This window comes from Hirundo rustica, chromosome 2 (genome assembly GCF_015227805.2).
Source record: "Hirundo rustica isolate bHirRus1 chromosome 2, bHirRus1.pri.v3, whole genome shotgun sequence".
Lineage (NCBI taxonomy): Eukaryota > Metazoa > Chordata > Aves > Passeriformes > Hirundinidae > Hirundo > Hirundo rustica.
The window spans coordinates 67,655,048-67,677,892 of NC_053451.1; positions in this window are offsets into that span (position 1 = coordinate 67,655,048).

Sequence of the window (22,845 nt, forward strand, 5' to 3'; positions counted from 1 at the left end):
GCATTTCTCAAGGCAGGGCTAGGTGCCTGAGGCTGGGCTGAAATGGCACCCCCTGGGCCATGGGCAGGGGGCATGGGGGGAGGCCTCAGGCAAGGGTGGCCAAGGCCAGTAAGGTCCTTTGGGGCACAGAAGCCTCATGAGGCTCAGTAATTAGCATTTGTTTAGGTTTATGCCAGGGGCTTTCTTAGGAGAGATGTTCTCAGCATGAGGACATTTTCTGTGGATTGCTAACCTGTATCTCTTATTACCATTTCCAAGAAAGGGTCACCCATCCTTTCACAGCATGTTTGAAAAGTGATGTTCTCACACAAGCATGACATTGTCTTCTGAGACCGTGATTCCCTGATGCATAGAATCAATTTATGAAGTGATGGCAGCTCTTGGATCATATCAGTCTTTTTATCCTGCTATTCTCCTTTCTTTATACAGCAGACAGCAGGTTTTAGTAGCTTTCAGCATCCTGTCAAGTAAAATATCAGTAGATGACAACTTAAATTTAATCATGGCCCTTCTGTAATTTAATCTAAATACAGATCATTCTGGTTCTGCAGATCATTTTACAGTGCTTTATTATTTTGATACTGTTTTCTAAAAACAGTTTATATTGGAGATAACAAGCATTGGCAGTTACATGACTCCTCTCCCCACAAAATTCTTGAAGTTATCTTTATTCTTTAATTAATTTTTGTGGTTTGTGTTTGGTTCTTCCAACACTAGAAGATAATTTGTTATGAATAATTGCCTATTTAGTTGCAATATTTTCTAGTAAATGTATCAGAAGAAAGTGAAAATAGCAAGCTAAGACAAATATTAGTTTCTTCAGCCAGCATAAACAAGCTAGGCCTACGCTGCTCCAGGGGTCCAAACATTTCTGTGGTGCCAATAAGAGCTCTTTCATTAGACTTGGCTTGTATTTCTGGCATATGTGACAAACTTAGAAGTACTTCCTTTTCATTTCTTATATTTCCAATACCTAAGCTCCCTTTTTGTGGCTTTTGAAACAGTTTTTGTGCAACATCTTGGAAACATTATCTTGGCATATTTAGACAAAATCTCAGCTAGTATTGTGAGGATCACAACAAATCAATAGCAACAGCTGGCCATACACTATTAAGATGTATTTAATATCTTATACTTTTGTTTTAGATATTGTAATACAACAGTAAAAGTAGTACTTTCCTTAGTATCTCACCTCCACCAGTAATCAGAATTGTATCTAAGATCAGATAGTTTGGTATTTTTTTCTTTATCAGAGCTACACATGCACTGTCTGCCCTAAGACTTTGATTTGTTGCACTTCTGCTAAACCTTCATGTCAGGGATATCTGACCTTTTGAATCAGGGCTGAATACCTGTTCCAGAAGCCTCTGCAATTTGTTCTCTCACACTATTCTCCTGTGTCTTATGGCTGCAGCAACAGCTCACAGCAGTATATCTGGTAATGCATAAATGCATTTTAGAAATGTAAAAATTAATTGGGGGGGCAGAAGAAGTTGTCATTTGTAGAGCCCTGCTGTTGTGAACATGTGTAGGGGTTTTAGTGTTAATATTTTTGTGGGAGGGAGAGATTAGGAGAAAAATAAACAAAGCAGGCTTAAGCTTAAAAATGAACAAACATAGTTTTATTAACATATATTAAAAGACTGAGAAAAGAAAAAAAAAAGTTGAGAAACAAGAAAAACTTAAACTAAAAGAGGATGATACTTTAAAACACGCTTCTTTCCCCTTACAAACGATTAACTTTTTGAACAACATAGAAAGACACAACTTAGGATTTTCAGTCAGTTTTACCACTTAGACATAACTACTCATTACTCTAGGAGAAGAGTCCTTCTAAGATCTTTTTATAAAGATGTTTGCTACAAGACAAAATAGTTCAGTGCTCTCAATATTACACATTCTGCTGCCGCCCGGAGTTTTCGCAGACTGTGATGTTCTACGCGCAGAGCTTCTCAGTGTATCTGGGGTATTATTTACAAATACTTCTTCTGACCTAAAATTTATCTTTGTCTCAAAAGGCTGAGACCTCCTTTTGACCCAGGAGCAGGGGTTTCAAAGTTCCCAAATAAATCTCTATTACATCAGTCCTTAATTTTGATTAGAATAGCATTCTACCCAAATAATACTAAGATGCTGCAAAGAACAGTTCATTTCTTCATAATTTACCTTAGAAAAGTCCAGTTAAAAATGTCCACTTCTTCAATCACATTCCAATATTATTAGTTCTTTCACTTCTCATCTAACTGACTTCCTGCAGTGTCTGTTCCATGTACCTTCTGTTTTCTTCTTTCTCTCGAGGAAGAATTGTGCTTTAAAAGTTCCATGTTGCTAAGAAAGGGTTAAATCTGCCCAGGCTTGCAAAGGCCACGTGCATGCGCCGGGCTGCAGGGCTGGAGAAAAAATGCAAGGCCGTGCTGATGGAGGAAGCTGGTAAATGTCCTTTTTTGCACCCCTCGGTCTCATTTAAGGCAATCCAGCTCCAAGTTGTTACAGAGCTGCAGGCTTGCTTTCTCTGCTGCCAGCAGTGATTGAGCTGGGCCATGTTTTGGCCCCTTCTGCCGTGGTCTGAGCACATGGCCCCGCACTGCCGAGCTGCCGCTGCCCCTCTCCCCTGCCCGCAGGCAAGGGAAAGGGGCTCAGCCGGCCCGGGCTCTCTCTGTGCGGGCAGCGGCCCTCAGACACCCGGCCAGGCCCGGCCCGGGCACCCAAAAGGGCAGCAAGGCCCGACCCGGGGCCGCCCGCCACCTCCGATGTTACCTCATGGCTGATTCCAAAGAGAGAGAGCGAGCGATCAACAGCAGATTAGTTTTAAACGTTCCCTTCCGAAGTTGCACTGACACTTCTCATTGGTCAACTCAGCTGCCAATATCCCATCCTGCTTTTTGATAGGTCCTTGTCCTCCTCCCCCAACCCACGCTACGGTCAGGGCGGGGAAAAACATTCCACATTTCTCTATATCTAGAAAACAAAATTGTGTCAATCCCTGATAACATGACAACCAATGCATTTTTCCACAGATGTGAATTCAATCTGAAAAAAAGGAAGCATGTGTTCTCCTAAGTGTAGAAAGGCTGTTTGTGAAATGCTTTTGACAATGGCGAGAGTGGTTTATGATTACCTTCCATCCATACCTCATAAATTACATTCTCACTAGTAAAGACAAAAATTTCATATACCTAACCACTAATGCCTCATAAATTACATTCTCACTAGTAAAGACAAAAACTGGATATACCTAACCGCTAATGCCAAAGAGTCCCTCTCCATTTGCTCTCATCACCATTCTGCATTTGTCAGTCTCCCTGACGTAGTGACCTCTAGTTTCAACAATACAGTTATGAGAAACACGAAAATAAAAGGGAATCTACCTTCTGGCTTGTTAAGGCGGGAAGGTGTTGGCCCCAGCTGTACTTTCATTTCCCTGTAAGTATTGTTGGGTTAGTTGCTGAATGAGATTTGCTATTTCCGCTGAAATTTATGTATGAAATTTACATTTCTGCTTCTCTTTGCTTTATTCCAGAAGTTTGAATAATTTTCAAAGCTGCCAGGAGTCTTTTGTTAACTGACTGCTTTCCTCACATCAAAGCTTCATCTCTGTGTAACTTAACAACCTCTAGACTATCAGGAAGTTGTATTTTCAGATAAAATAGCTGTTAGAAACAGCTCAGATGGTGATGTTCAAAAACAATATTTCCCAACAGGGAGGGAAATGGTCAAAAATCTATTTTATTTTCCTTTTGCATCAAGTGCAGAAAAATGTTTCCACCTCTTCTGTACAGAAATGTGATGGGAAAGAGTCTCACTTTAAAGGTTTTGGACCTATAGAGAAGTGAAAGGTTCCACCCTTTTTTCCACTGTGTCATGCCCTGGCCAGGAAGCTGAACCCATGCTACCTGCTGTTTCACTTGCTCTCCTCCTGTAGAGCAGTAACTCTGTCCTGTTCCAAAGCAGTTTCTATTTTGGGATGAAGGGTGTCCTCCTAGGAATTTGAACAGGGGGGCATGGGAGAGTGGCAAAAGGAAGAAAATATTATTTTCTCATCTGTGTTCTGAAACCCACTGAGTCCTTGGAAGACCAGCTCCAAAGTCTCTGCACAAGTATTAAGTCCTAGATCTTAATTTTGTGTTGCTAATTTAACAGTTACTACTTCACCTCTCAGCTCTGTAATGCAGCCCCTCAACTTTTCTTCCCATGTAAAAGAAGGAAAAAAAAATAAACAACAAACCTCTAAAAGCACAAGACTCTTTCAGTGAGCTCAAGACATTAATAGTTCTACTTGAACAAATGTGGTTGCAAGGTTGAAAAGTGTCCTGGTGCCTCCATTCCTGTCACCAGTGTGGAACTGGCATGAGGAAACCTGTGCTTGTGGCTCTGCTATGCTATCACAGAGGCTGACAGCCAGTCTGAAATCACCAATGAAGGTGGGCTTGAACAAAGTACAGTTCCTGTGCTGAGGGAGCTTGTGCATGGGGAAACATTTCCTTTTGTCAGTTCTGCTGAAGGGTGATGACCTGTTACAAAAAGACCATAGTAAACAGCTGGGATGAAGTAACATAGCATCTGAGCTGTTCACTAAGCAAAACTGAATGAAAGCCCTTAAATCAGTCACAACTGCTCATAGTTACATTTTTTGATTTTGTTGGTGCCAAAAAAAAAATTCGTACTATTTTCCTCAGATTTCTATAGTACTCTCATCATTAGTCTTTTCTACTGATGTTAATTGAAAAGAAATAAAAACATTAAATTATTCTAAACCAGCCCTTGTCGGAAATAAAGTTAGTTTTTGACTCTTCCAGGCACTTCTTATCAATTGAGAACACTTATTTACATTTTTTTAGTTGTCTTACAAATTCAGAGCTTTAACTCCAGTGTAAGTTTTTGCTCTCTGGTTCATTTCTCTTTATGGGAATTTTTTAGGGCATTTCATTGTTGATACTCTGTGTGATTGAGTGGTTACTCAGCACTTGATACTCTCACAGAGTTTTGCTTCATTCAGCATCTGAATTTTAACTCTTCAACATTTGCCATGATCCTCTGTGACCAGTGACTCGACTGGATAAGAAGCTTATAAAATCTAGTTCCCACATTTTTGACTTCATAGAGTTTGCATTCATTGGTGAACTTTCTGAAAACTATCATGATGCAGGAGTAAAAGTGAAACTAGGATTTCACTCACCACTCTTCTGACTTACCTTTGACATATTGCAGCACATGGGACTTTTTAAAATTTCAGGTGGCATGGACTTAAGGTTTTGGGGGATGGAAGTGTAAGTTCTGTTGACAGAAACTGTGGAAATCCAAGGGTTCATTAATTGCTGCATGGTAACAGCTGAGATATTCCCAGACAGGCACTGATATATTACTATTGGTTTCTTGTCAAATGTCTTCCTCCCAGTGTAATTATGCACAGAACATGATTACGTTAAACCCATTTCAACTACTACATTTTGCCTTCTCAGCTCTTACAAACAGACCTGCAAAAATCATGCTAACATTTTTTCCTCACTCTCAAAAACCCCAGTATCTTTGCTTCCCACCTTTAAAGAAAAACAGTATTTGGCAGCTATCTTATGGTTTTGCTGTGTTCCTGATTTCCCTCTGTTTTTGGCATTGCCAACACACTCTGCAATATGCTGCAGTGCCCTTAGTAACATTTTGGAACAGCCTTGCTAGAAATGCCAGTTCACAAAATATTGGATAACATGCATCATCTACACTGTGGACAGTTACGAGTTTTGTGCCTTTCCCAGAATTTTGCTATTGATATTTCTTTTCAGATGGGTTATACCCATGTGCAGAATGTCCCAGTTCTGTGACATGCTTCTATTTTTTGTTTTGCTCTTATATACTTTGGCTTAAATATTGCTGATCGCACAAAAAATCTGCATTTGTTGACCGACCAGGCGTATCGTTATGGTTATTATTTTAGTTCAGTTTCATGTTCCATTATTACTAAGTGTATTTGCCATATACAGGTTGGCTATCTGTGTTCTTTGGCTGAGTATCAATCATTTCCAGAGCCTGAAACTGGATTCTGAGCCTCCAGCTACCCAGATAAAAATAGGAACTGTAATTTGTCACAGGTGTTTGCTGGAGCAATTCCAGCAACGGACACAACACTAAAAATTGCAGAATAACATTAAATTTATATGACATGGTGGGGATACCCTCGATCACTATCTGGGATCTGTTTCTAGAGTGCTACAGTTTGTGACCCTGTGTAACCTTTTATGCTAATTTCTAGGTATTGCTGTTGCAAATATATCTTCATCTCCACTTGGGAATTTTGGAATCAAGTTACAATCAATACTTACTCTTTCCTCCCACTGCGGAATTTATAGTAGGAGTCTTAGACCAGGTGACACAGAATCATGGATTTGCAGAATCAGGTAGACCAGGTCTGGGTGACATGCCATTCATCCACCCTGTTCAAGGCAGGACTAAGCAGATGAGGTTCCTCAGATTTGTGTCCAGTTGAGTCTTGAACATGTCCAAGGAGGGAGTGTTTTTCCCATAGTGTCTCTGGGTCTCTTCCAGTACTGTAACAACCTCCTAGTAAAAAAAAAAGAAATCAAATTGTATCTAAATGTTCCCCCTTGTAGTCACTGCTTCTCATCCAGTTGCTATGCATCTTCAGGAATAGTCTGGATCTGTTTCCTTTATGTCTTCGGATCAAGTAGTTGCAGATACAACATTTAGTGGCAGATTTCCCCCCATATCTCTCTTTTCAAGGCTAAACAGGTCCATCACCCAGTGCCTTTCCTCGCAGGTCATGTGCCTCAGCTCCAGAGCAGCTTGCTTGAATTCTCAGGACTCAATCCAGTATGTCCAAGTCTTTTATTTATTGGAGACCCCCAAACTGGGCATGCTATTCCAGGTGCAGTCTCACAAGTGACAAATACAGAAGGAGGGGTCAACTCTCTGGATCTGCTACCTGCAGATCTTGCTAGTACAATACCCAGGATGTTAGTTTTCCCAGCCACAACATCACATTGCTGGCTCAACTTCTTCTCTGCCAAGTTTGCCAGGTCCTTTTCAGAAAAGCCAACCCTCAGTCTGTATTGTTGCATTAGTTTATTCCTTCCCAGGTGCAAGGCTTTGTATTTGCTTTTGTTGAACACTGTGAAATTCCTGTCAGCCCATTTCTCCAGGCTGTCAGTCCCTCTGAATAGCTGCTCCCTGCAGTTAGGTGTCATCTGCACACTTGTGGAGAATGCAGTCTGTCCCATCAGCCAGGTCACCAATGACGTGATAAAACGCTGCTATCACAGTAGGCTTCCTGAGGGACACCAGTAGCTAATAGCCATCATACAATTGAATTTGTGTCACTGATCACAACCTGCTGGGCCCAATATTACAGCAAATTTTCCACTCACCTTATCATCCATTTTCCTAGCCCATATCTCATCAGTTTGGTGATAAGAAGACTACAGGAGATTGTGGCAAAACTTGTTAAAGTATACAACACACACATTTCCCTCCTCTTGTGCACAACATTATCATAGAAAAGAAATTAGGTTGATCAAGCACGATTTGCCCTTGACAAATCTATGCTGACTGCTTACAGTCACCTTCTTTTCCTTCGTATGTTTAGCAATAGCTTGCAAGAGGATTTGCTCCGTAACTGTCTCAGGAACTGAGGTGAGGCTAACCAGCCTGGAGTTACAAAGATACTCTTCCTGAATACGTGTGCAACATTTGCCTTTTTGTAGCTTTTGTGAATCTCGCCACTTTGAAACTGTAGGATCACAAGGACATCACCCAGCTCCTCCAGCACCCTTGTGTACATCCCATGTGAATGTCTAAGTGGGTTAAGTACTCCCTGATTCCATCTTCTCCTTCTGTGGGTACTAATTCAAGCCTGCAAACTGATAGAAGGCTTGGGGAACTGCCAGGGGTCAGACTTGCCAAGGAAAATTGAGGAAAAAAACACATCAAGTGCCTGGGCCTTTTCCGTATCTCTTGCCATGGGATTCCCTGCCCCGCTGTGCAAAGCCCATTCTCATTGTTCCACATTCTCATTAGTCTTCTTTATGCTGCTGGTGCACTTAAAGAAACCTTCTTTATTGGCCTTTTCCTCCCTTGCTACTTTAAACTGGACTCGCACATTGGCTTTCCTGACTGTATTCCTACACACTTGAACAGTGTCTGTTCATTCCTCCCAAGCAGTCTGTCCCTGCTTCCACCTGCTGCGTAATTCTTGTGTTTGAGCTCGAGCAGGAGCTCCATGTTCATCCACACTGGCTTCATGCCATACTTGCTCAACTTTCTGAACATTGTGCGCTGTTCTTGTGTTCTGAGGAGGCTGTCTTTGAAGATCAGCCAGCTCTCCTGGGGCCTTTTGCCCTGCAGCACAGCTTTCCATGAGCAGACTCCCTGAGCAGACCAAAATCTGCTCTTCTGAAGTCCAGAGCTGTAATTCAGCCATTTATTTTGCTCACTTCTCTTAGGATCCTAGACTCCACAGCCTCACAGTTGCTGGAGTCCACACCACCCTTGACCTTCAGGTCCAACATCCACTCATTGGTTCACTGATCACCTATATCAAGAAAACGTTTTCAATATAGTCCACAAATCCAATGGACTGTTTGTGCCATATTATTCTTCCAGCAGATACTGTGGCGGCCAGAGTCATCCATAATCACTTGTGCCTCTAATTCTGAGGATTTCTTCAGCAGCCCAAAGAAGGATTGACCTACCTTCTCTCCGTGACCAAGTTATCTGTAGGGATATCTTCTACAACACTGCCTGTGCAGGTCCATCCCCTGCTCCTCACTGTTGTGGAGACATAAAGTTCAGCCAGTCTGGGAGCAGATATCGGAGCTTTTGTGGTACTGGGTGGTAAATGGCAGGCCATTAGCATGGCGTTGTCTGCCAGAGCCCTTCATTGAGAAGCTGTCAGCATTATCAGCACTTCACCAATGACTGGTGCTGGCAGGCACCAGCTGAGATGGGGAGCAGAGGCTACAGAGTAAAGTGAAATAAGCACTGGCAGAACTCAGTTCCACATTGCAACACCCAAATTTAAGTGGTGGTTATATGAGGTCTGATCTTAAGGTATTGACACAGGTTTTACCTGCAATGTGATGCATCTCATATCTAGATTTCAACTCTGAAATCAGAGTTGTGGAGATGGGCTAAATTTCTTCAGTGAAAAAAAGAGAAAGATCCCTGCAGCTGGAAGATGATAACTAACAAAATGTTCACTGTGGAGCTGTAAGCATTTGAGAACCTCTAAGAACCAGCTACAGAGAGGCTTGCTGGAAGAAGTCCCATGAGAAGTGAGTACCTCTACAAAGCATAGAGTTTGTGCTGAGCTGGGGGTGATCCAAGGCCCCCAGGGATGAGCTGGTTTGGTATAACACACACTACTATAGCAACATAACTAGAGCCATTCAAGATGATTCAGGAATTTAAGTCTCTACATAGACTGTTGCAGAGAGACTTAAAAGTCTAATGAAAAAAAACCCCAACATTTTACTAGCAATCATGAATATAGATCTAAGTTTCTTTTCTGAAGCTTGGTGGCATTTAAACCTACAGGTATTATAAGAAAATATATGTATTGTCATATTGCAGTATCTTTTATTGCAGGAAACTAATTCCAATGTTTTAAAATTCCTTTTAAAATTGTTTACATTCCCCAGAATGTTAAATAACAATATTACATTTCAGATAATATTTTTCTTTCAGGTAAGTGCCATAGGCCTAAAAACAACACTTGTCTTCTCTCTTGGAGGTCTGTCAAGATTTTATGGGTCAGATATAAATTTCTTGATATTGCTTTTTTTTTTTTTCTTTCTGCTCCAAACGTGTATGTGTATTTGTTTTTTCTTCGGACACCCTCTTGTTACACAAGTCAGGAAAAAAACGTGGCAAGCTGGTGTTTCTTGTTATCTTTCTCTCTGTTTTAGTCTGTCTTATTTGTTTGTAGTTGCTTATGGGGGCTCTCTTTAACTATTACAGCCCCTGGTCAAACTCCAATTACCTGCCCAGCTCCTTGAACTTTACTTTTGCTTGCTGTTTGCTTCAACTAGAAACCCAGCTGCTTTCTCCTGAGACTATTTCACTAACCCCAGGATTATTTCACTCTACCCTCATCTTATCAAAGCTGATAAATGCTTCTCACTCTGCCTCTGTGTTGCTATCTAGAACAACTATTCCTGGACATTGCTATAAACCTGCTGGTCTTGTTCTCACCTTCTGTCAACATGGCTGAATTCAGGCTTTTTCCCATCCTTTTTCTTTTATTCAGGACTTCGTTGACTGTTCACTTGCACTGACTATTTGATTTTAAGGTTCTGATTTTTCAGATATTTTGGAACTCAGGATACTGATCCTACAGTTCATAATTTCTCCAGCAAACTTGGGTCATACATATATCTGCACAGAATTTAGCTCTTTAAAATAAAGAAAAGTTTGTATATAAAAGGAAATACATTTTTAGGTACATTGCTATACCAGCTATAATAACAGAAATGGTTCTCCTGCTTGATTATCACAAAATCTAGGTAGTGCTTTTTCTACTGTAATCCACAGTAATATCATTAATGTTAATTAATATTATTTCTAAAATACACTTTTGCAAAATTTCATGATCCACTGAATGACAGTTACTACAAGCAACTGTAGAATATTAAGCTCATTCACAAAAGTCCATACTAATACCAAATGACACTCAATCTACTGTATGTACTGTAAAATCACTCTTTGTGATGGTGGATAATAACAGGGTTTTACTGTGCAGGTGTCTTATGTTGTCAACAAGAACTCACAATAAAAACACAACATTAAGATCAGGATGACATTAGGAATGAGTGCACATTGTCAAGTACAATCTAGCAGCTAACTTAAATCACAAAATCAATTGAATCACATTTTTCCTTGCCTGTTTTGTTTCTATTTATATCACAGTATGCTCTTTAATCTGCTGAACCCCAGGATTTCTCATCCTGGCATCTCAGAAATGGTCTTTGCAAGAAGGGTGTCTGAGGGGCATGCCCATGTTAATTCATGTTAAGGCAAATGTTCCTCCTCCTTCCTAAAAATAAAGGGTCTTGGGAAAGCCCCTTCTGAGATCTTGACTGCTGTAAAGAGGAGCAATATTAGCTCTGCATTCCTGTCTGAAGGATATATGACTGATATCTAGGAAGAGCTCAACTAACTTGCACAGCTGTAGGTAAGAGACCCAAGTGATATCTTGTCATAGTTTACAGAAGCTTCAGCTTTCACTTCAGCTTCAGCTTTCACTTCAACTAAATTCCAGTTCTGAGATTTTTTTTTTTTTTAATGTTTTGTGTTAGTTTGTTTTACTCATGGAGCTGTTTATGTAAATGTGTAAGCTATTATTCAATATCGCTTTATACTGAAAAAAACACAACACAACAAAAAACCCAGCTTGGCTTACCTTCCATTATGAATGTACCACATTCTTCCCATAGTATCTCTCTTCAAAAAAATCACACAGCCTGAAACTGCTTCTGATAGTTTTACTCAGAGTTCTGTGCCTCCTTACAGATGAGAAAGCCCCATTTATCTGCATGATGCCACCTCTGCATAGAAATGTACTCAATATAAATTAAACTACCCAAAACCTGTGTCACTGACATGGTTAATAATTCATCGCAGGCTTTCAGTGCATGCTTCTCATAGAAACAATCTCTTATAATGTCATCTTAGGACTGTAAGGAGAAATTTTCACCATGTATCACAAGCACTTTCAGAACATCTGTAACAAAAGGTATGAGGCCATTAAAGTGGTTCTTTACTCCAAAGACAGGAAATACATGGTACACACCCCTGCACATACAGGGACAGGTGACTGGGCTGACCAAATTATGTTCTCATGTATTCCAGTGAAATCCTAATCACGTCACTCATTTCAGGAGGCTTTCTCTAGTCTTGAATATTGTAGAGGAGGATTTGAGCAGTGTGTATGCATTAGCAATGCAGATTCATTAGTGCCAGAAAATTACTTTAGTGTAGTGCCTGAAAATGTCTTCCTCACTTGTTAAGCCTGCATTACCAGGAGGAAGATATTTACTTAAACAAAACCCAAACTTGGAACTGAAGATTTCTCATGATCAAATCCGTCAGCTTGAAAGACATCCTTTTTTCAGTTTTCTTCCTCCCACCACATGCCCACTATATGCAAGTCTCACAGATTAGAAAATATTGCTTTGTAACCTGGATTCATGACAAGTTTTTTTTTCATCCAAATTAACCTTTGCAAGCTCCATTACTTTCTTGTCAACTTTCTGGTTACTGTCATAATCAGATATCTGAAGGTTTAGTTATATTTGAAAGACACAAAACTGCAATGGGCATTTAATCACTCTAGTCAGAGCTCTGGAAGAATGCTGTCATGAATATTGAGTGGGCACATGCTGGTATATGCTACAAAGTGGTAATGACAGAGGTCTCTTTCTGTAGCTGTCCAGGCTTGTTGGCTGATAGGGAGAAAGAAGAATGGTTACTGTCTCTCCTCATATCCACTTGTATGAAGGAAACTGCTCTAGAAAGACTTCTTACAGGGTTTTAAGCAAAAAATCTTGTTTATCGAGTATGTAAACTAAGGAAGAGAAATTCTGCATTTCAAGGGAAATATAGGTTGGACATTAGGAAAAAGTTTTTCACAGAAAGAGTGATAAGGTACTGGAACAGTCTGCCCAGGGAGGTGGTGGAGTCACCATCCCTGGACGTGTTTAAGACTGGATGTGGCACTCGATGCCATGATCCGGTTGAGGTGTTAGGGCATGGGTTGGACTCGATGATCTTGAAGGTCTCTTCCAATCTAGACAACCTGTGATTCTGTGATATCTAAATAGGTACCTCAACAAGCTAGCACTGAACTGTATCTTCTTTGGAGAGAGGAAGTAAATATTTTGTTTCCTTTCAAGTTCTTCAAATGCAGATTGAATATGAGCTTGAGGACAGGGAGATGATCAGTTGCCCCTAAAAAGCCAGGGAAATCTGTTAAGATTGGGGAGTTGGATTCTGAGAAGGCCCAGTTTCATGATGAAGAGAGAGGTCCAACTGCCAGCAGTCCAAAAGTTTGACTTACAGGAAAACACACATTTGAATTTCTGTCCACCAGTCAAGTTTTTGCTCTCAAAACGAGGTATGTTAATGATTATTGTATGAATTAAACAAGCAGTGGTATCCCAGGAGCTTAGAAAGCTTAAGTGTTGGTCATGTTATTGGGTTACACTTAAAAGAGCTGCAACACAATCTGAAGTGATAAGAATGTGCTTGACATATTATTATTATTATTATTAATAATAATAATAATAATAATAAATTAACAGACTGGGTTCCAAGCATTTCCAGAGGTGTGAACCACAACTCTGATAATACTATTGATTACCATAACATATCTGAAATATCTCCAACATACAGGTTACTCTATATAAAATTTCCAAGGACAATGTTTGTCAAAAAGAAAGATACAATTTTAGCTAGCCTTGCTCGCCTTTTAGCTTCTCTGGTACCTCTTTCTTCAGATAAAGGGAGAGGTATAACTGTGGGCATGCACAGTCTGATGAAACATTAAAGCACTGGAAAACTTTGACTTGTTTAAACTCACACTGAAAGCAGCTGCAGCTAATGTGTGAAAGATATTTATTGTAAATATAGTGTTTGTTGTGTAAAGATGTCCTTTTCAAAAAATACCAGTTCTGACCATAAAAGCAAAAGGCAGTATAGTTTGTGATTTTGCTACAGTAAAGGGGATATCTGAAATTGTAATCAATTTCTCTTCTTTTAACATCTTTTCTTTCACCAGAAATTATATCAGTGGATATGCTCACCACATCTCCATGAAAATTCTTTTCAGACTTTGACTTTACATCACTCTGCTTAAATTTATTTCAGATAATCACAGCATTTTTTAGATACTGTGCTTCAAGATTATTTTGTAAAACTGCTGGTTTTGTCAATCAATCCATAATATTTCTTCTGACTTTCTCAAATGCCAAACACATTTGAACTCCTACATTTTCTTTGAAATACAGGCTTTTCAGCAATGGTAAAAATAATCACTGTCATCTCACACAGCTCAGTAACTGCATAAAAATAAATTCTTTTTTACTTTGCTTAACATACATTTGCATCAGCCACAAACAGTTCTCCTAGGTACTGAAAGTAGAGATCAGAGGTTCTGCTGCCCATCCCAGCTGAGATGTTCACTTATACTTAAGAGATTCCATGCACAAAGCTTATGCCTGTACTCTAATCTGAGACTTGGTTCCATATTCAAACTGAATGTGGTACGGTTCTCAAAAAGGATAATGAATGGAGAGTTTAAAGAGCTCCCTCCCCAAGAAGAAGATCTCAGCAGAGGTTTCTGGGCTAAGGGACCACAGTTCACCAAAGCACAGCGCAGTTCCCAGCTGTTGTTTCAGCCCTGAGGCCAGGCAGCATCATGCAGAGGGAGATTTTCAAATGATTGATAGCAAGTGGAGCTTCATTGCTTAATTGATGCTTATAATTTCGGGGGAAAAAATCCCCAGGTTTCAGTATCTTCGACAAGTGAGCTCAATTTTCTCTTCTCACAACAGCAGCAAAAATGCTGCTAGGTGCACCTGGCAGGAATGATGCATAGGCACCTCATTCCCTCAGTGTGCCCACAATGATCCAGTTCGACCCATCGAAAATCCACACTAAAGATTGTAATGTCCTGCTAATGAATTGTCCTCCACAGAACACTTTCCTATGCTTGGTTGCTTAAAGTGACCACTCCTTTGCTGATCTGCAAAACCTACTTTGTGCTGCTCTGTATCAAGCACTGGGTACCTTTGGAAGCTGTGCCTGTAGAAATCATTCTGACGATCAATTACCCCCAAGAGAATTTAATTCAGGATCTGATCCCACCATGTCCTGCATGTCCTTGGCTCCCAGCTGGGGGAGATGCTCAGTGACAGGTAGAATTAGAAGACCTCAAGCACTGCTCCTGGTCTTGCAAAAATCAACTGCAGAACTTCAAATGTCTTGCGCCGGTGAAGGATCAGAGTCTCCCTGGGAAGAAGAGGTTACAAAAGAGCAAATCTGTGTTATCTTTGCACAAAAGAATACTCAATGCCGCTGCGTAATGCAAAAACTCACCTACCAGAAATTTTCTTCAGACTTACACACAAAATAATTTTACACAGAGAATACTATAATGATGGCTAATAATGTATCTCCAAAATACCATGTAAAATACATAAATCTGAGATCAATGGTGACAAAAAGCACTGAAATGACAGCCTTTCAGTTCAAACAAAGCACAGTATTAAAATTCTGGTGGGTGTGTTAGGAAACAAAAATGGTCAGCTTCTGACTGATGGAGTCACCTCCCTGGCTGAGTGTCAAAATAGGTCAATGGAGCTTTCTTTTCACAATAGCTAGATGTAAATGGAAACTTTGCTATGTTCCAGCCTAGATCAGTAGGGAAAGAGACATTCTCCCTGACATGTTGCTTTTATATTTGTTACATGATACTCAGTGATATTGAATAACAGCTGGCAGGTTTTCAGCAAAAGAAAAGACTCTTGTCCCTGCAGATGGCACCACCCCTTGCATGCTCGCACCTCAAACCTTACAGCCCAGTGATGTAAAACACTGCAGCACCTCAAGGTTCAGCTCAGCCAAGCGTGGCAAGGTCAGTCAGCAGAGCAGGAGGAGGGCAGGGAAGGAGGGCAGGGAAGGAGGGCAGGGAAGGAGGATGGGGGTGGAGACGGCAGCCTGACCATAACTCTAGCCACAAGGGCTCAGTTTCTAATGGCAACAATCTCAAAAGCTTCTCTGTGCACAGCTTCATAATTAAGTGTTAAATAAAAGTGCTGTGCTGTGAACACTGCATCCTCCCTTACAAATTCTGACTTCATCCTCAGACTTGGGAGTCTATTAAATAATTCAATCTGAAAATTCCTAGCACTTAGGCAGGGACTGTAAAATTAAGACATAGTCCGGATCTCAACACTGTTAAACACAGTGATTTCCTTCACCAAGTATGGCTTGTGATCATCATGTTCCTATTACTTGGAACCACATTTCCATGTTAATACATTGCTAGGACATTTTCTAAATGTCTAGCTTCATTGTGGAAAGACAAACTTGATCAGAGTAATAGATTGCAGCCACAGGATGTGTGCACAGAAAGGTGTAAGTGGAACGAAGGTCAAAAAAGAAGTGTAACTTATTTTTCAAACTTACAGCAGAGTTTTTCCCAGACGTGAAATATAATCCTTTTAAAAACAGGCTTTCAGTCACGCAACAAATCTGCAGCAAAGAAAGGCTACCAGCAAAAGTAGTATTTGAGTATTTTTAAAGGAAAAACAGAACTCATACCATAGCAGTGAACTTTAAAGTAATGCCTTGAAACATCTAAAGAGAACATACTATTCATCAAAATGCTTTCATGATTACAATTAGCACAAACACGTTTGTGATGCTTCCAAACATTGGTGGGAGTGTTGATATATTTACATCTGTTTAACAGAGATGTATCTATTTTCCATGAAGCACAGTATTATTTTTCAAAGTGTAAGAACAGGAAAGCAGGCATCACAAAGAATGGTTGATCTACTATCTGGTTTATAGCTATCACTATTTTTAAGCTTTTGGAGAGAATTATACGTAATCCACATTAGAGAGAGAGTTTAACATTTAATGTGGGGTCCCACCATGTTACAGATGCTACAAAACTGTTCTGTGCATGCCCTGGACACATCTATTTCAGCACAGGGCAGATTAGTGTACTGGATGAGGTGCGGTTCACAGAGTGGTTACGGCAGAGGTTACTGCTCCTATTTAAATTCCTCAGGTACAGGTGTACCCGTGGTGCCTTACAGCACCGTATCTGCTTTCTCAGGGAACTGCTCAGTTTTTTCGGTGCTCCTTTTCCTTTTGTACGTGTGGGAAGGGAGGAGGGGAGGAAGAAAAGAGGGTAGGGCTCAGTACGTCTTCCACGACCCTCTCAAAGCTTCTCCAGAGCTAACATAATGGTAATATTTTTCGTCTTTTTTCTGGGGAAAAGGACTAACATTAATTAAACAAGGCAGATTTTTCCCATTCAGCGAGAGGCGTTCAATAGGAGAGCTTTGGCTTCTAGCCACTCGAGCGGGGGGAAGGGGGGAGGGAAAAAAAAAAAAAAAAATCACCACCGTACCACCTCATACGGCTTCTGCATAAAGTACAGCTAATACTCTCAGACTGTTTTTCCACCCCGGGGCGGCCCTTTTGTCCTGCGGGAGAGGGACGCGGTGCGGGAGAGCCGCCCGGGGCTCGGCGGAGCGAGGCACGGGAAGCTTCATCTTTCCACGGGACGCGGCGCTGCGGCTCCCTCCCTTTCCCACCCTTCTCGCGGCTGCTTCCCCGCCCTTCCCTCCGGGCCGGTGGCGCGACCCTCGCCTCGCCCCTCCCGGCACAAGCGCGAGTTGTGTCCGGGGCCGGACGGAGCCGCCTTTGTCCGCCCGCAGCCGCCGCGCATAACAACGACCCGGCCCGCCCGGGGCCCGCCGGCCGCGGCACCGCCCCGCCCCCGGGTTGCCGCGGCAACGGCGGGGCTGCGGGCAGCGAAGGCCCTTCCCTTCCCTTCCCTTCCCTTCCCTTCCCTTCCCTTCCCTTCCCTTCCCTTCCCTGCCCTGCCCTGCCCTGCCCTGCCCTGCCCTGCCCTGCCCGCTGCCGCCGCAGCCGCGCATCTCTGCGCTGAGCGCTCGCAGTCGCGGAGGCTGCGGCGCCCCGAGGCAGCGGGATGCCCCCAGATGGCAGTCCTGTTTCTGTGCCCCTGCGGAGCTAAAGCCACGGAGGCACTGCTGCCGCCGCGCTCTGCTGAATGCTGCTAAGCGCCCCCCTGCACTAATGCGGCTGGAGGGCTGACACAAAAATCCCATCTCCAGAGGTTTCCGCAGCGTCCCGCTGCCCTTCCCTGGATCGCTCGGGTTAGCTGAGGGCTCCACACGCTGGGTAAGGGACAGGCGGCTGAGCTGCTCTTTCAGCTGCAAACCGTGGGCAGCTGTGCCTGGGTGCTGATGATCCCAGGTTGAGCCCTTGCCGATGACTCACCGTGCGTGGACATCTGCTGGGGAGCTGCTGCGCTCCCTCCTGTGTCCTGGAGCTGGATTTCCATACTGACGTTTTCCAGCTCCAGACAGAGTTGTATTTAGAAACAATTTTCTGCCGGGAAGAGTTAAATTGGCGGCTTTACACAGTTATATAACATTTTCTAGTTTTTGTGTGTTGGGTTTTTTCCCCTTTAAGATTTGTCATTGCAGTCCAAAAATAAAGCAGAAGAGAGCAGAAAAAAAAAAAAAAAAAAAAAAAAAAAAAAAAAAAAAAAAAAAAAAATCTGGGCTGAACTGCACTATGAGATCATTCATGGGATAGGTTTTGATTTCGTAAGTTATTTAAGATGAAATTGGAGGGAAGAAAAAAAAGAGGATAGGAGTTTAAACAGTATTTAAAAAAAAAAAAAAAGCTAAAAGTCAGCAAAAATAAGACAAGCTAAATAGCATAAATTAATTTCATTAGGAATTGTGCTACTGTTAAAGCAATGAGCAGCTCAGTCTAAGAGGGGGCTGTGTACCCTTCAAAAGAATTGTGTTATGTACGCTCAGTCATAAATTTAAGTGAAGCCCTGGCACTGGGAAGAGTGGCACTGCTTTCCTGTGTGCTTTCATTGTATCTCATGACTTAGCGTATCATGTCATTTGCATTACGTAATTCCTAAAGAACCCCAAAATACTAATTCTCTTAAGAGATTGCTGTTTATTTAAATACCTCATCCCGAGCATTTAAGAGGGTGATACCAGCTAATCCTCATGATTAATGATCCTGATGTCTGATTTCATAGGTAGATGATTTTAGGGAGAGCTTGTATTTAAACAAAAATGCCATTCTCAACTAGCTTTCTGGTTGTGCTTAGCAATGCATTGCTATTGTACTTAGCAAGGTTGCTATCATACAAAATGAATGAAAAGTGACAAAAAGCAGAGACTGAAGAGGAACACTGGGAATTTTAAAAGACTTTCAGTTCAGCAGTACCATTTTTTTCTTTTGCTATGTTCTCACCAACAGCTTAAACAACAACTGCAGGCAAACCAGATTGTGCAGGTGGAGGCGGTGTTTAGCAAGGCATGCTGCTTTAGTAAGTCACCTGTAAAACAAGATGATCTGCAATGTTTAGATAAATGCAGATGTTCTTACTGTTTTCTTTGTCAACTGCATTATCTGAAGTGCAGCTAGGAGTATCCACCTATGAGTTAAGCGGTAAGTGTTCTGTCAGTATTCATGAAGCTGGGGTAGTCGTCCTTTGTGAGTTACTTGTTAAAACCATCTCTTTTTGTCAAACAAATCAAGACAAGTCATGCCTACTTTTTTTTTTTTTTTTTTTTTTTTTGTGACACTCTGTAAAAAGGGAATATTAAATTAGAGAGTTACAGAAGTATATATGGATATGGTAGGCAGGGAGGAGCACTGTCTGGAGAAGAAGTTTCAGAGAAGGTCCAGCCAGGATGCTGATGAGGTCATAAGAGAAAGAGAACTGAGACAGAATCTAGAAGCCTTACCAGGGACCTACTGCTTAACCCAACATTTCAAAATGGGGTTTTAACTTGGAGAAATAAGTACAAAAGTGAATTACCTATTCTCTGTGGTTCCCAAGGCATTTGAGAATGCCTTTAATGTTTCCACTCTAAAAGAGGGTTAGTTCTTTTCTCTGCACACTGCATTTCAAAGGCAGTCCCCTAGGGTGAGGTTCAGCTTTGGCTTCAAGCACGGGAATTTAGTTATGGGAATGTGAGTGAGATATCTTAACTTTCCATTGCAGACAGTGGGGGTGGGTTTCATGTTCCTCCGCAGGAGTCATTTGAGCTTTGAGCTTTCATACATCGAAAAGAGGCCTTTGGATACAGCATGACGTGACTTCAGGAGAGACAGCTAGAGGCCAGGCAGGGTTAGCTAAGACAACCCCAGTGGCACAAGATGCCTATTGAGGCAACTGAAGCTAACCCAATAGGCTCAAAGGAATTTGCACCCTAAAGTAGGTACTTCGATTTGGTCAGCTGAGTAAAGTCAGTGCACTCCACTGGTTGCCCTGGCAAGACCTGTAGTGACCACGATGTGTGGTTTGGTTACCTAGCTCACACCAATGTGTCTGTGCTTAGGACCTTAAATTCAGGTGTTGAACTCTATCCTTGCAGACCTAATTTACTTAACTAAATGTTGTTATGCATTAATTGGGTTTATATTGTGTTTCATTGGATTTGTAATGTTTTTTCTCTGTATCACGTGGTCTGTCCTTGCTCAGCTGCAACCCAACTATGTTCCACTCCCACTTTATCCCTGATTGGGTAGTGGTTTGTCCCTGCCTCTGGGCCCTGCCCCCTTGTTGGAGTCCAGGGCATTCCTTTGGTTGCCCTGGAGGGTCAGGGACCTGGGCAGGGGGGTCTGGGACCCCAGCCCAGAGCTCAGAGAGACACTGGCTTTGATTTCAGTCCATGAGAAAAACTTCCTACACTGAGGAAGGTTTACAGGCCACAAGAATGTGAGAAATGGTAGTTTAGCTTATCACAGAATGAGAAAATAATAGTTTTAGGTTCCTAGCATTGAAGTGAATGGGGACAAGATGGAGAATCTGGGGCGTTGTCTCCTTCTTCTTCTCCTTCTCCTTCCCTCACTCCATTGCTGCAGTGACGTGGCACAAAGTAGTTAGTGAGGATTGGGTCAAAGTAAAGATAACGTTTTTAGTAATAGTGATAGACATTGGTAAGAAATAGTAAACAAGAAATACGTAGTAATTAGTATAAAAGATAAGGACAGCCCAGCTCGGGGGGAGACGTGAGGAATCCATGCAGCTGCGAACATCTTGTCGGACTCCGAGAAAATTGTGAGATAAGAAACAATAAACGAAGTATGCAACATTAAAAAATCTAAACCTGAGAACTCCATCTCTTCCTTCGGCTCGGCTCAGAGCTGTGCAGGGGAGCAAGGACCCTGAAATCACCTCAATGTTGGGGTAAGCCCCCGACACCCCCTGGGGAAAAAGCCCCCAGCATGGGCAGGGCCTTAAGCTCTCTGGCACTGGTCAGCTACTGGGAAAGAGCTCCAGCCAGGCAGGGCAGGACTCGAGAATAAAGCTGTTATATCCCATCTGGTGAGAGAGAGCAGACTCTTTCCTTTTGCCATCGGCGGTTGTCTGGTCTCATAAAGAAACCCCACATCCCACAACTAAACACTTATGGGTAGTGTTGTGTGACAGCTGTACCGTGCTGTCTGTACAGCGTCACATGGGACTCCTAAGCAAGGGACTCCACATCTTTTGGGTTGGCAGCCAGTCCATGCACTCAGTCTGTCTGGAACACCTTTTCTCTGAAAACTCGGTTTGTCAACATTTTTTGAGAAAACACCCCTCTTTAAATTTACCTTTTTCCATCCACAAAGATGTTTTATACACAGCCTCAATCTTTTCTAAAAATTCAAAGCTATCTAAGCCTAAGTATGAGAGAACTAAACCAAGACCTTTATTTTTCAGATTCTTTATTGCTATAGAATGCAGACCAGTTAAATGGATAAAAAGGGTGGCGAAGGGAACTTGGGTACCATTTAAGAAAGTGAAAAATGTGAGAAGATAAAACCCTTGTTGTTCTGAGAAGTTAAATGTTGATCAAAACCTTTACAAGACAGTGCTGAAAGCACTTACCTTGAGTGGTTTCATTCAGGAAAGGACTGCAAATGAAGAAAGGCGAAGGAAAATCAGTGACAATAACAGCAAAATAAAAGTATACAAACACTGGGAAGAAATCTTGGAAAAAATAACAAGCAAACATGCTTTTCTAAGAAGGCAATACAGAGAAAGAAAATCTGGTACATATGGGACATATCCTCAGAGACTATTCACTATTGAGCTTTACATAAATTTGAATAGAAGGGAGGGAGAAGACCCACCCCTAGCTGCAGAGATCTCCTACCACTTCTTTCCTTTATGACATTTCTTTATATCCATTCCCTTAGAGAAACCTTGCTGTTAGCTACAGAATTTCTCTTATTCTTCCACCTTTTTAACCTCTGAAAATGAAAAAACTTCCTTTACCTTCAGAAGACTTCATGTATGTGACAGAAAGGCAGGTCATCTTTTTATTCTTTTCAATGTTTTACGAGAAGCTTGGTGGGCTTCAGAGATTCTTTAAGTTTTAGGACTGCACAAGAAGCAACTCAACCTTATGCTCTTGTGCCAAGAGAGAATGCACTTTTCCTGGTGCAATTTTTAAGCCAGCCACTCGAATCCTCCAACCTTTTCACCTTTTCACATCAATATCATCTTGAACTCTCCGCTACCATAGATACTATCATGGAGTGAAGGCAATAAAAGAGTTAAAGCATCTACAGCAGGACTTAAGTGGAATTGGGTTGCCTGAGCCCAAACTGGTAATCCAAAAGCCAGCTGTTAATCTGCTGCCTAGCTTGATTAGGTGCCTTCTTGTAGCACTGTGAATTTCTTGAGACACTTAGAGCCAAATGACAGAGCTTAATACCTTTCTTTTGTCTAAAGTAAGGGGAAGTTTGGGAAAGCAGGCTCTGCTCCACCTACAAATGCTTGAGGGACCCAATATGTCAAATATTTTTGGAGCATGCCTAATGCTCCAAAACCTCACAAAAATGCGATGGATGCTTTCCCCTGAAACACAGCTGAAGAGGAGACAGAAGTGCTTCCATGCCAAATACACGTACACGCATGCATGCACACCAGATACTTCACCAAATGTTCAGGACACTCTCACCCCCAGGAATGGGGAATGTAACACTCTTCTTAGCCTGAAAAACTCAATGGGCATTAGCTGTGTTTCACTCATTTAACAGTGCTCTGCT